This window comes from Mus pahari, chromosome 11 (assembly GCF_900095145.1).
Source record: "Mus pahari chromosome 11, PAHARI_EIJ_v1.1, whole genome shotgun sequence".
NCBI classification, from domain to species: domain Eukaryota; kingdom Metazoa; phylum Chordata; class Mammalia; order Rodentia; family Muridae; genus Mus; species Mus pahari.
The window spans coordinates 75,981,282-75,993,513 of NC_034600.1; the positions used below are offsets into that span (position 1 = coordinate 75,981,282).

Consider the following 12,232-nt stretch of genomic DNA (forward strand, 5'->3'; position numbering starts at 1 on the left):
ATCTATCTATCCATCTATCTATATCTATCTATCTATCGATCTATCTATCTATCTATCTATCTATCTATCTATCTATCTATCTATCATCTATCTATCTATCTATCTATCTATCTATCTATCTATCATCTATCTATCTAGTCTAGCTGTCTCAATAGCTTTTGTTGAGTAGCCTTAGTTTTGTTCACTCTGTCTAAATGGCCTGTTTATCATGTGCTAAAATTGTAAATTTTTAGAGTATTTTATTATGACTATTCTTTCAGTTATTTTAATACATTGTCTTAACATTGTGTACAAGATGCTCTTTGGGTCTTCTTCTTCTTCTTCTTCTTTTTTTCTTCCTTTGCAAATCTATCATTTAATTCCATTCTAGGTGAGAGAACTCACAGATTTTTTTCAAACATTTTAAGCAAATACATTCTCATAAAAATCTGTTCTCATAAGTAAATGTAAATGTAATGATATGTCAACAAATAATTGTATTGTGATAGGCTTCTTCCAACTCAGGTAATCAAAACAATGGAAATGGATTTTTTTTGTGTCTTCTTTTTCTGAATTTCTTTCCTTTTTTTTTCTTTTTGCTGTGATTTGAATTAAGTCCAGTAAGGTCCAGGTTGAACCTTAAAAATGACATACAATGTGATATAATTCTCTATTTATTGAAATCAGAATTATTTAAAAAGATTGAATAAGAATGTCAGTCATTTGAGGCTCATACTCAATAAAACACAATTTGGGAAATCCCTCTGTAGAATTATAGCAGCAATCGTGTTGAGTGTTTGAAAAGAACACATCTATGTTGTTAAATAAGTATTAATTTTTGTTTGTCTAAATTCTCTTAAAACTCAGAAAGAAGATCAAGTTTAGAGTCCTTTCGGAGGACCGATTTTCCTTCCCTTGACCTGTTAGGATTGTTAATCACACATGGAATTTAATCCTGTAACCATCACCTGCACATTCCCACTGTAATCTGTGTGCTTAGGACATGCCCTTATGTTATATAGTTCTAGATTTAGTTCAGTGGTGTTTTTGCCTCTACACCCCTGACATGGTTGACAAACTTTTCAGTGTCTTATGCAGATCTGAGACAGAATGACCTTGGTATCTGTGGGCTGCCTGGATGAGTGTGTCTAATCCCAGTTAGTAGACTGTGGGACTCTTTTAAACCTTTCCAACCTGTGTGAATTCATGCAGACAAGCAGACACAGTAAGAGGACCTATGGCTGTGACAGATAGCTGGGCAGTTTAATGACGATGCCACAGAGAAATTGATACTCCACTGCTCCTGACCCGTCGGACGTCCCCTTTCCCGATGTCCCTCCTAGTCAACGGACGGTTTCCGATACTTCTCGACAAGCAGCACCCAACGCTGTGTGTCACTCATCACATAGACTTCTGCATGCTATTTTTCATACCTAATGGTTTTCAAAATGTTTTTTCCTGCATCTGTAATTATAACGATTTATCCTTGGTACTTAATAATGTGTAGTTGTATTTCCCTGTCATTTTTCTTGACTGACTATTTTGGGGTTGACTCATCTTATTTTTTTCGGCACTGGATTTACTTACCAATGTAGCTGCTTTCTCGCTTTGTTGTGTGTTTAGCTTCATTGGGTTTATTTTCTTTTTCTATTTTGCTATTATTGATGTTTTTCTGGTTTGCAGAGTCCACTGCTTATTTCATTGATGTCTCCATTTTGTTTAGTACTAAAAGCATTCAAAGTTAGAAATTTCTCTCCAAGTACTTAACACTCGATTACTATGGAGGCTGGGAAACCCAGGGTGCTTGAACATCCATTCTGTGGCTGTAAACACAGTCTTGTCAGAGCACATCCTACCCACCTATCCACACACTGCATACAGATGCTTCCATGCTAGCATAACACACCAGGCAAGAACAGAGAGCCATCATGGCTAGTAAGCCTAATACGTACCATGGCAATTCACAGGAAAGCCTTCGTGCCTACTGTTATAAAGCATTGCATACGCAGCGTTGTAGTTTTTATTTTCTAAATAATCTGCAATTATCAATGTCCCCCTCCAAGTTATCCAGGAAATTGTTTTTAATTTCCTATTTGCTTTTTCTTATACATAACTTTATTGATTTCTCCCTTTTAGTGTATCTGGGCAGAGGCTGTGACCTATGCGGCTTCTGTTTTCACTTGGTTGTAGGAAGGTGATCTATGCTGGTGTAAAATATGAACACTTTTTATAGCCGCCCCAAGGACACTGAAAAAGATACACAACCTTTATCATAAAGTTAATATTTGTTGGCCTTATTTGTTACACACTGGAACTCTGTTTCCTTATTTGCTTATTGTTTATATAAAGATTGGAGATTTGCTATGAAACTGTGCATGTGATTTTTATTGGCATCTTCTTATATTTCTTTTAGTTTTAATTTGGAGTATTTTGATACTAAGCCACTTGGCCCATAGGCTTTCATGCAAAGAGGTGGAGCACTGATTTGAAAGGTCCCAGCTCCTGGGGCTTGCTCTCTCGTTGCTCTTGGGCTCAGTTCCCTGTCCTCATGCAGCTGATCACTGACCAGAGCGAGACGCTGCTCGGCTGCCGCTGTTTGTGGCCTTTCCAGCGGTTAACCCACACTGGGTATGGAGCAGCTGATCACAAATGGAGAATGACCCCTGAGACCATTAGTACAGTCCATTTGCACACAACCCAAATCGCCTGTCCATCAAACACTGTGCTAAGCAAGCGCATGGTGTTTGCTATGAGGCTTACTACATGACATGAGTAAAATCTCATTGGGAAGCTGCCCGTTTGCCAGTGTAACATCCTATCTAATAATAAATTTACCTGTGCAGTTTATTGCAGTGACACTGCCTGTATGCTTTCTTTTCTGATGCAGTTATGGTTTTGATCATGGTTTTATTCTGGGTCTCAATGGCTGTTTTATTTAAATATGCCATGGCAGGCTATATTTTCCTCAAATGGTCAAACATCCTTTTTATCCCACAAGCTCCTTTTTGTAAGAGGAACTGGGCATTCTTCTCATAGAAAACTAGTCTCTTTTCCCTCGAACGCTGGGTGACCTGTGACTGCAGTAGCAGTCATACAACATAACTTGAAGGACTTTCAAATTTTCTGAGGAACCTCCAGATTGATTTCCAGAGTGGTTGTACCAGTTTGCAATGCCACCAGCTATGGAGGAGTGTTCCTCTTTCACTACATCCTCCCCAGCATCTGCTGTCCCCTGAATTTTTGACAATAGCCATTCTGATTGTTGTGAGGTGGAATTTCAAGGTCTTTTTGTTTGTTTGTTTGTTTGTTTTTTTGAGATAGGGTTTCTCTGCATAGCCCTGGCTGTCCTGGAATTCACTTTGTAGACCAGGCTGGCCTCGAACTCAGAAATCTGCCTGCCTCTGCCTCCCGAGTGCTGGGATTAAAAGCGTGCGCCACCACACCTGGCTATTAAGACTTTTAACTTATCTCAGGAAGCATTTGTTTACAGGATAGGATCAGTTTGGGATTCTTTCCATATATCTCCCTCTTTTTACTTATTGCTTTTTCTTGTTGATTGACATGATATCAAGATAACATTTGTTTGTGGTTTTGAAACCAAATGCACAGAAAGGGCCTGTACCCCCACCTCTCCCCTCTCCTCATTTCACTCATTGGAGCAAGACCCTCAAGCTCCTTATATGTTCTTAAATCTCCCAGGCTCCCCTTCTCACTTGGACACACCAGTCTAAGACCTTCTTTTTGTGGAATCAGTCCAGCAATGGACATCCAGGTCTAGCTTATATGGAAAGGATTCTTTCAGAGGAAATTGTATCTACGCAGTTGACTTGAAGTTAAAGAGGAGTTGTCCTCCTTGAGTCTTGAAGCATCACCTTATCGGGTGAACCCTTTCAAAGAGTTTAGAGATCAAGGTTGACCAGATGCGACAGACAAAGCGGTAGAGCTTCTCTCTGATTGGTTCTCCTCTAGAGAGGTCACATGTCAGGAACTGGTGACTGGGCTCTTGGAGGCGAGGACGTCAGCTCTTGGAGCTGAGGACTTCAGCCCTAAAAGTGCCTTTGTGTGAATTCTGCTGTCAGTCAGGGAGTTCGGAAGAACCTCGTCTGGTGTACTTAGACCCGAGAGCCATCTTGGTTTGGGCCGGTGTGTTTTAGGATGGAATTCTGGAAGGTTACAATGCCAGTCTCCTTAGCAGGGCGCCTGCAGAAGCGTAAGCTAGCCAGCTAAGCTTTGGTATTTGTCTCACGGTTTTGGAACATAGGTATGCTTCTGAGATTCTAAACAATGTACTTGAGTTCTGTGTACAGAATAATTAACTTCGGCTGCCACTGTTTTTGCCTCTTGGGTGATGGGTGGAGCCGCTCTTGCAGTGTCTGGGCTCCTCGACACGTCTGCCCAATCAGGGTTTTAACAAAGGGTGGAGAGGCCACATAGGCCACGGAGTTTCTGGACCCAAAGTTGTAGGCTTTTGTGGCTCAATGAGCTCTTTCTTTTATCTTTCACCAACTGGAGGAGAAAGATACTTTGTAAACCTGCAGATTGTCGAACTTCGGGTTTCTCTGAATGCCCAGTCCTGCGAGCAAAATGATGATTTCTTCTTTTTCTGCACCTGTCAAACGAAGCCATTAGCAAATACCCAGTGCTACCTACATTCAGCTTTCCCATTTCCTCTGGGATCCCGGAGTTCATTTGTTACATTTTCTATGTTTTTACAGGCAATAGGACTGGCAAATGCCTTACTACTGCCGACTAAGAACGCTCAGCCCTCAAGTCCAGGGACATGTTTGTATGCCACCGTGGAAGCACCTCAGCTGCTATGTCAGTCTGCATTGCTCGGCTTCCCTGAACAGCCATCAGCCTGTCTGTGGCTTATAGAGTGACAAAGGCTTATTTCGTGGAGATGACTGTGGCAGGCAGAGTGAGCAGCGCCTCTCTGGAAGCACATAGTGATTTCAGGTAATCACTGGAAAGGCTTCCGCTTGAAAATATCACATGGTACTTCTGCTCACATCTTACTGGCCAAAGCAAGTCACAAGACCAAGCTCAGCTCAGTGCATCAGCCTTTTCCTGCTTAGAATGGAGTAGGGCTTATCTACCCTGGAGACCACAACCTGCCTTAGTGTCAGAGAGGGCTTCGGAGAGGGAGGTGTATAAGCTGTGAGATCTGGCAATTTACTTTTCTACATTGAAAGGCACTCATTTATGCCTGATTCATTGAGCAGGAGGTTGGGCACATGACTTTTTCATTCTAATTTTATTTAAAATTTCAAAAATCTATTCTTGAGAATTTCATGCGTACATACAGCGAAATATGATCACATCCACCTCCCGTTTTCTCTAACTCTCCCCATATCTTTTTTCCAACATTGCCTTCTCCCAGTCTTATATTTATTTATTTACTTATTGATGATAACCCACTAAATCCAGTTACTGTTGCCCTTATGTGTATGGGTGTGGAGCCATCTACCAGAGCACAAAACTTACCAGTGGCCACAGTCTCAAAAAAGAATGACTCCTCTGCCAGCTGCTAGCTCCTCAGAAAGGGGGTGGGGCACGGGCGGGGCTGGAGACCACCTCTTTCATCTATTTGGCACATGTACTACTTTAGTTAGTAAAGTATGAGCAGGTATGACATGTGACTTACAGCATCACAGACTCCTTGAGAGTCGAACGGTTCAGACATTCACACTATTTCCTCTTGAGACAAACCTGGGCCATATAAGTGCTGTCTGGTGGCCCAACACTTGTAGAGCTGTTCTTAAATACGCCATTTGCAACCTTTAACTCACAGTCTCAAGACTGGCCTTTTCTTGATAGGTATTTTGCTGAATTTATCCATAACTGAAGCCAGCAGGACTGGGCTTCCTGAAAGCTGCCTACCACCTCAGCATGAGCCACATTCCCTGCACGTAGTCAACTGCTTCAAGCTGATGTTTAAGGCTAGTTAGTGAACTTTGTGCTGCCCAGGTTCCCGTCTACCTTAAATGGAAACCTTCTCCAGATAGGCTTCTATTTTGGTATAGTACAATCAGTAGGCAGGATGTCCACAGTGTGATATTCTTTTGCCCTTGTCTGAGTGACTAAGTAGAAGGTATAGATTAAATTACGTGATACAGATGTTTATCCTATGACAAACTTGATCCTAAAGAAATACCCAGAAAATATTGTACATGGAAAAATCTGCACCTGGTTCTCCTTGAGGAGAGGTCAACTTTATTTGAAGGATAATTTTTATTTATTCTTGAGAATTTCATATATGCATACATTAAAATATGAACCCATTTACCCCATTTCTGTCTATCAACTCTCCTCGTACCCCCTAATATATTCCCTTTTCAACTCCATGTTTCTTTGGGGGGATGTGTGGGTTTTTTTGTCTTGAAAATAAAATACTATTAAATTTTTTATTTGGAATATTAACAGACAGTAAAAATTAAGTGTAACATGTCTCTGTGTCATGCCACAGCCATGGCTTACAGAGCAGCTAGCTAGCCAGCTATAGTCTACTTTTTCTCAGCTCTTTCTCTTCAGGTTTTTCCTTGGCTTTTTCCATAAGATCTTTTTCTTCATCTGAATCGTCGCTTTCTTTTTCCCCCTTCTGTATCTACATCATCAGGAATTTCTTCAGCACTTTCAGTCTCTTTAGAGAGCATCAATGAGTTTGCAAACAGAGAACACAGGAAAGAAGCTGATGGCAGCCCATGGGCCGGGGTGTAAAGAAGCTCATTAATTGCAGGTAAAAACCAGTCTGTTCTCTGAAGTTTCATTTAACTTTGTATCCTGCTGTTGCCTGTGTTTTCCCAATATAGAAGAAAATGGGGTAGTTGGCGAACTTTCTTCTGCTAGCAGCTGTCTGCCTGTTGGTGATTTAGTTAGGAAGTAAAAATTGGATCTGTTCAGGCACTGGGGAGCTTCTGAGGTGAACAATTCTGGGACATCTCGTGGACCAAACACTCCACACTGGACTTCTTCTCTGGAGACATTCTTTTGATTATACAAACCTTGGTTCACTAGGTTTAAACATAAACAGATCTGAGCCCTCTGAAGGCTGAGCCACCGCAGCAGCATGGTTTGAGTAAGGCTTGGATTCCATAACTCTAACACTTAACTTCGCACTCCGCTGCGCCAAACAACTGAGCAGATCCCAGCAGCAGAGAGCACCATTCTCAGTAGTGTGGGGAAGATACTTTGCCACCTTATTTTCCCAGCTAGTTGGCAAAATGTACGTTTTAGTTTCCATGTTTCTGAATCCCATATTGTAACTATGTAATCCATATTGTAACTCAAAGCCAACTGCTAGTAAGGAGCCATCTTCAGAGAAACAGTAACGGATTGCTTGATACTTGTGGTAATTTCTTACAAAGTTACAAGTCCAGCCATTTTTGTATATATCAGAGTCATCTGTTAATACCCACATTTTCTCTGCTAGCTGTGAGCAATATGGGTCTTTCATAGTTTCCTGCATTATTAAAACAGAGAGATAGGATGCGGTCATTACGTGGCATGGTGACCTTTGTGTTAAGAACAGACCCTTGGGTTTTCTTGCTATAGCTCCACAGTTTCCTTTACAGCTCCGGCTCATTTTCATTTCCTTGCCATTGTTCAACTGTTGCCAACCAAGTCCCAGAGCAGCTAGAGGTAGCCTTTGTTAGTTCAGTTTGAATTAGACTCTCATCATTGGCGTACCATTGCGGTATGATAACTAGATTATATAGCTGCTTCTCTCCCTGGAGAGACTAAAACTGCAGGTGACCAGGCTTCCCAATCAAAAGTAAAGCTTTGGTTCTTGGGTCAACCATCAAACCAGTAGACAGACTCCCATCTTCCACTAGACCTTGCATTACTGCTGATGCATCAAGAGTTCAGTGAATAACTGTTATCTTGTTTATCAGAGTGAGAAGTACAGAAAGATCTCCTGAAGGTGAGACGGAAAGGGCTCGATGGTAGATCTAACAGAGAGAGCTCGATCCTAACTGAGAGGAACTCTATGCTTCTCTGATCTATCTCGATATGCTACCAGACACACTCATGCCCACCACTCAGCAGAATGATGCCCACTACTGTAAAAACCAAATCCATAACCTTGTCTTGGTGCCAATGTGAATATGTATAGGTGTATTTCTTATCATCAGGAAAATTCCTATGTGGCCAGATGTCATGCAATCTTCCTTTGGGTGGCAGGATATACATGTGAGCTTGTTCTTTGCATTCTTCTTGTTTTTTGTTGAGTAAGGTAAAATTGCATGTTTTTTTCTTTTTGAAAAACAAAACAAAACAAAACAGATAGGCAAAAGTCCCGAACTGTAGCAACATATTCTCCCTCATTTCTGAAGGCAGCACACTTGGGGGACCCGTTTATAAAATCCAAAACAAAGGTGAGCTCCTTTCGACATCCCGGCTTGTTGACTTGGGCAGTTTCACTGAAACCAGCAGAAATACATCTGGTTCTTCTTTACCTACTGTAAGGAAGACAAAATCTTCATCTTGGTTGGGGGTGGGGTGGGGTGAGGTGAATAAAGGGCATGGAGTTTAGGTCCAACAATGAAAGCCTTTATCAAGATGCCATCAGGATAGTCCCACAGCTTAACTGTGCCACCAAAGGAACATGAGTAGAGCTAAAGGTGGTTGTTAGGTTGATCAGGATTCCAGACACCAGATTTTTGTGCCCATGAAGAATGTGCACATACCCTTCTGTGACTGTGCTATAGACCTTAACAAAGTCTCCTGAGACACAGAAGATATACCTTTCAAAATAGTTTTACAGTTCTATATTCAAGTGTGTGTTGTCAAGCCTTTGAGGATATGGAAGATGGAGTCATTTGAAATCCACAGAGAACAAGGCTGTCTTGAAGTTCAGCCGGCTACCCCTGCAGGGAACCACAGAACTCTCTTCTACTATCTTCACACAGACTCATGGGGTGTGTTTTTAATACATGTGCTCCCCAAGCCTGTGCTGAGTATCTATCCATCTGTACCAGCTCTGGTTAGGAGCAAGGGATACAGGGTGGAGGCCTCCAGGCATGAGACCTCGTGGGTCTTACAGTGTAGTGGAAGGAGATTGTTCAGTAACAAGTGTTGACTGGTAAGGATGCAGTGGAGATGGACAGATGAGATAGTCATCATCCCAGCAGGCAAGATCTTCCAAACCCAGGGCATAGCCATCATTTCATTGTCTTCCCCATTCATTTCTCATGTTTGTCCTGTATTACTTTACAAAACAGTTACCCTACCCTGTACCTCTACCGGAGGGACACAGAGTCCCCAGAGTCCAAGTCAGTGTGTACTATTTTCCGACATAACATTTCTTGACAGTTTCCTGGATGAATTGATCTTAGGGGTTGTCTCCATATCTTTTGTGCCGCTATTGCACAAGTGGGTGTATCTTGACCATGGACATTTTAAAAATACAATCAAGTTGACAGTAAAAGTTAACACTTGCAGCTGGACAGACTGAGCTCAGAGATCTGACTCTGCTTCACACACCTCATACTTCACAGAGTCAGTGAGCTATCCCTGAGATAGTCTTTCTGTAGGCACAGCAAAAGCACGCGAGATTACATGCAAGAGTACGAAGGCACTTGGCCTGGGCTTCATACCAGTGTACCATTTCTCTTGTATTCTACCAAAGAAATTCATGTACCTAGGCTGGGATCAGAGTTGGAGAGTATTATCAACCTATACTGTAATACTATAGGTGAAGTCTATAGTTAGAATGGTGCGTTGAGTCACGTGTGTATAAAGCACAGCCTTCCACTTAAGGTGGCTTAGAGAAGTGACTTCCATGGTGGACACTGTGTGAAAAAAAAAAAAACAAACCACCATGTAACCCATTTGTCTCAGATGTTTTTAAATTATGACTACAACCCACAAGAGAATAGCAGTTTGCATTCAGCTTTGTCCTGGCGGTTGATGGCAGTGAGCACTTTCATAAATCCTGTAGAAAATAGATTCCATTTTTCAAGAAGCCTCAGCTGTCAGAATCTGATTTCCTGGTTGAATGAAATGGCCTTGTTATTCAAATCCTTTGGGTATAAATTTATTTTACATGAATTTACTCAAGAAATTGATTACAATTCCCTTCCCACCTTGTGTCGTGAGTTGTATCATTGGAAGTTTAGCGAGAAGAGATCGCAATGACTTTAAATGACTCCCCTCCCCCAGCATTTGCAGGACTAGGGGACTTTGGGCTTTCTTAGCTTTTATGTCTTCGGTCTTTTAAAAACATCAATGCCCATTGGGCTTTTCATCTGTTTGCTTTTGAGAAACAAACACAAAGGGCCACGTTTGCTTGTCATTCTTGTCTCTACTACAACTGACAGTGCCAAGGCTGGGGGAGAAATCTGAGGCAATGCCTCTTTTCTGTCACATGCCGGACGAATCCTGTTTGTTTCTCTTGGTGTCTCTGTCTGTCACTGATGGAGATATGGATAGTCTCAAGTTTCAGTGTGATGGCAACGTTTCTCAATCATTCAATGTCTATCAGGATCTTCACGACAGAAGAACGTCTTAGGGGATTTGCTGCAAGTCTTTGGTGCTAGAACACCTGGAGCCCACCGGATGTGACCAGGGCCAAACACTGCATTTATAACTAAATAACGTAAGAAAAGCATTGGGAAAAATCTGGCTTACAAGTGTAGATTAACCTTGTGGGGCATGGAGCAGGCTGGAGGAAGTGACTATAAGGATACCTGTGACTCCACCCCCACCCCCTGTGACTCCACTCACACCCCCTGTGACTCCACCCCCAACCCCTGTGACTCCACCCCCAACCCCTGTGACTCCACCCCTACCCCTGGGAACTGGGCTGAGGTCTCTGGCAGGTGATGGTTGTTTTGTGAAGGACAGTAATAGTGTTTGTGGTTCTGTGTTGCATGGGGATTGTGTATTACTGTACTGGTCAAAGTTCTGAAGTCCTAGTCATGACCAACCATTTGGTCCTGGGGCCACCTGATGCTCCATGTGTTCACAGGTTCTTTCCATTGCCACCGCTATTCGACTAACACTTGCCATGAACAGAGCCAACGGGGCTGTGGGCACATCCTGCCATCTGCGGCTTGAGTTTTTCTTCTTGCATACCTGCTCCTTATTCTCCTCTGCTCAGGACCCTTCCATGGACTGGCAGAGAGATCATCTTCTGGTTTCTATCTTTCCCCCTGCGCTTAATGCCTGGTCTGTTGCTCTGAACAGGATCGATCGTGTTCCCCTGCTAATAGGGACTGATGCTTTTGGCTGCCTTGGATGTACAAGTGCATCTCAGCCAGCAAGAGGATGTCCCCGGCAGGGTTCTCATTAGATACTCCTGCAGTCAGTTTGGGCGAGTGGCGACTGGACAGATCTGCTCTTTGTGCGTGTCCTTTATGCCACTTGGTGTGCCTCTCTACTTCTCAGGCATGCCTTGTCATGGTACTGGTGATAGAACCTAGAGCCATATATATGTGGGGCAAGTCTTCTATCATGAAGCCACATTTCCAGCTTTCTTTTTTACTTAAAAAACAACAAACAAACTTGACAGGGTCTAATAAATTTAACCAAGCTTAAACTTGTTATCCTCCTGACTCAGTCTTCTAGTAGCTGGTATCATGTACAGGCTGGCAGCATTTGGCACAGCTTCTTGGATTTCTTCTTTTCATTTTCCACACACATCCTCTTGTACATACATCCAGCATCCTGATCATCTCTTTCATAGACCTGGTCACTCTGCATGGCTATATGAGTCCTTTAACTCACCAACTATAGTCTAAACCCATAGCTGTTTACTGAACACTCATTTTATTTTTTAATTTAAAAATTTAAATCTGAGACAGGGTTTCTCTGTGTCATCCTGGTTGTCCTGGAATTAACTTTGTAGACAGGGCTGGACTTAAACTCAGAGTTCTCCCTGTTTCTGCCTCTTGAGTGCTAGGATTAAAGGTATGGGTCATGTCACCATGCCTGGCTTATTAACTGAACACTCTTAGTAGACTGTCATAGCTATTTTATCTATTAACTTGACTTGGTCAAGTCCATGGTCTAGATGTCTCATGGAAGGTAGTTTTTATATGAGATTAATCTTTAAATAAATAGAGAAAAGAAATGACCCCTCAAATGTGTTACACCTCTCTCAAGCTGTTGAAGACCCCCACATGAAAAACATTGATGCTCCCCAGGGAACAGGTCAACCTTCGGTCTCCCTTCCCCGTGTCAAGTTATAGCATTGAATGTTTTCTGTCTCTAGCTTGCCAGCTAGCTCTGCAGCATCTGGAGTATCTATCCT

At 42.3% G+C, this 12,232-nt stretch overlaps 1 pseudogene; it reads right to left on the minus strand.

The window, feature by feature from the left end:
• Positions 1 to 6,475: 6,475 nt before the first annotated feature.
• Positions 6,476 to 11,682, minus strand: LOC110328922 (annotated as a pseudogene).
• Between the last annotated feature and the right edge of the window lie 550 nt (positions 11,683 to 12,232).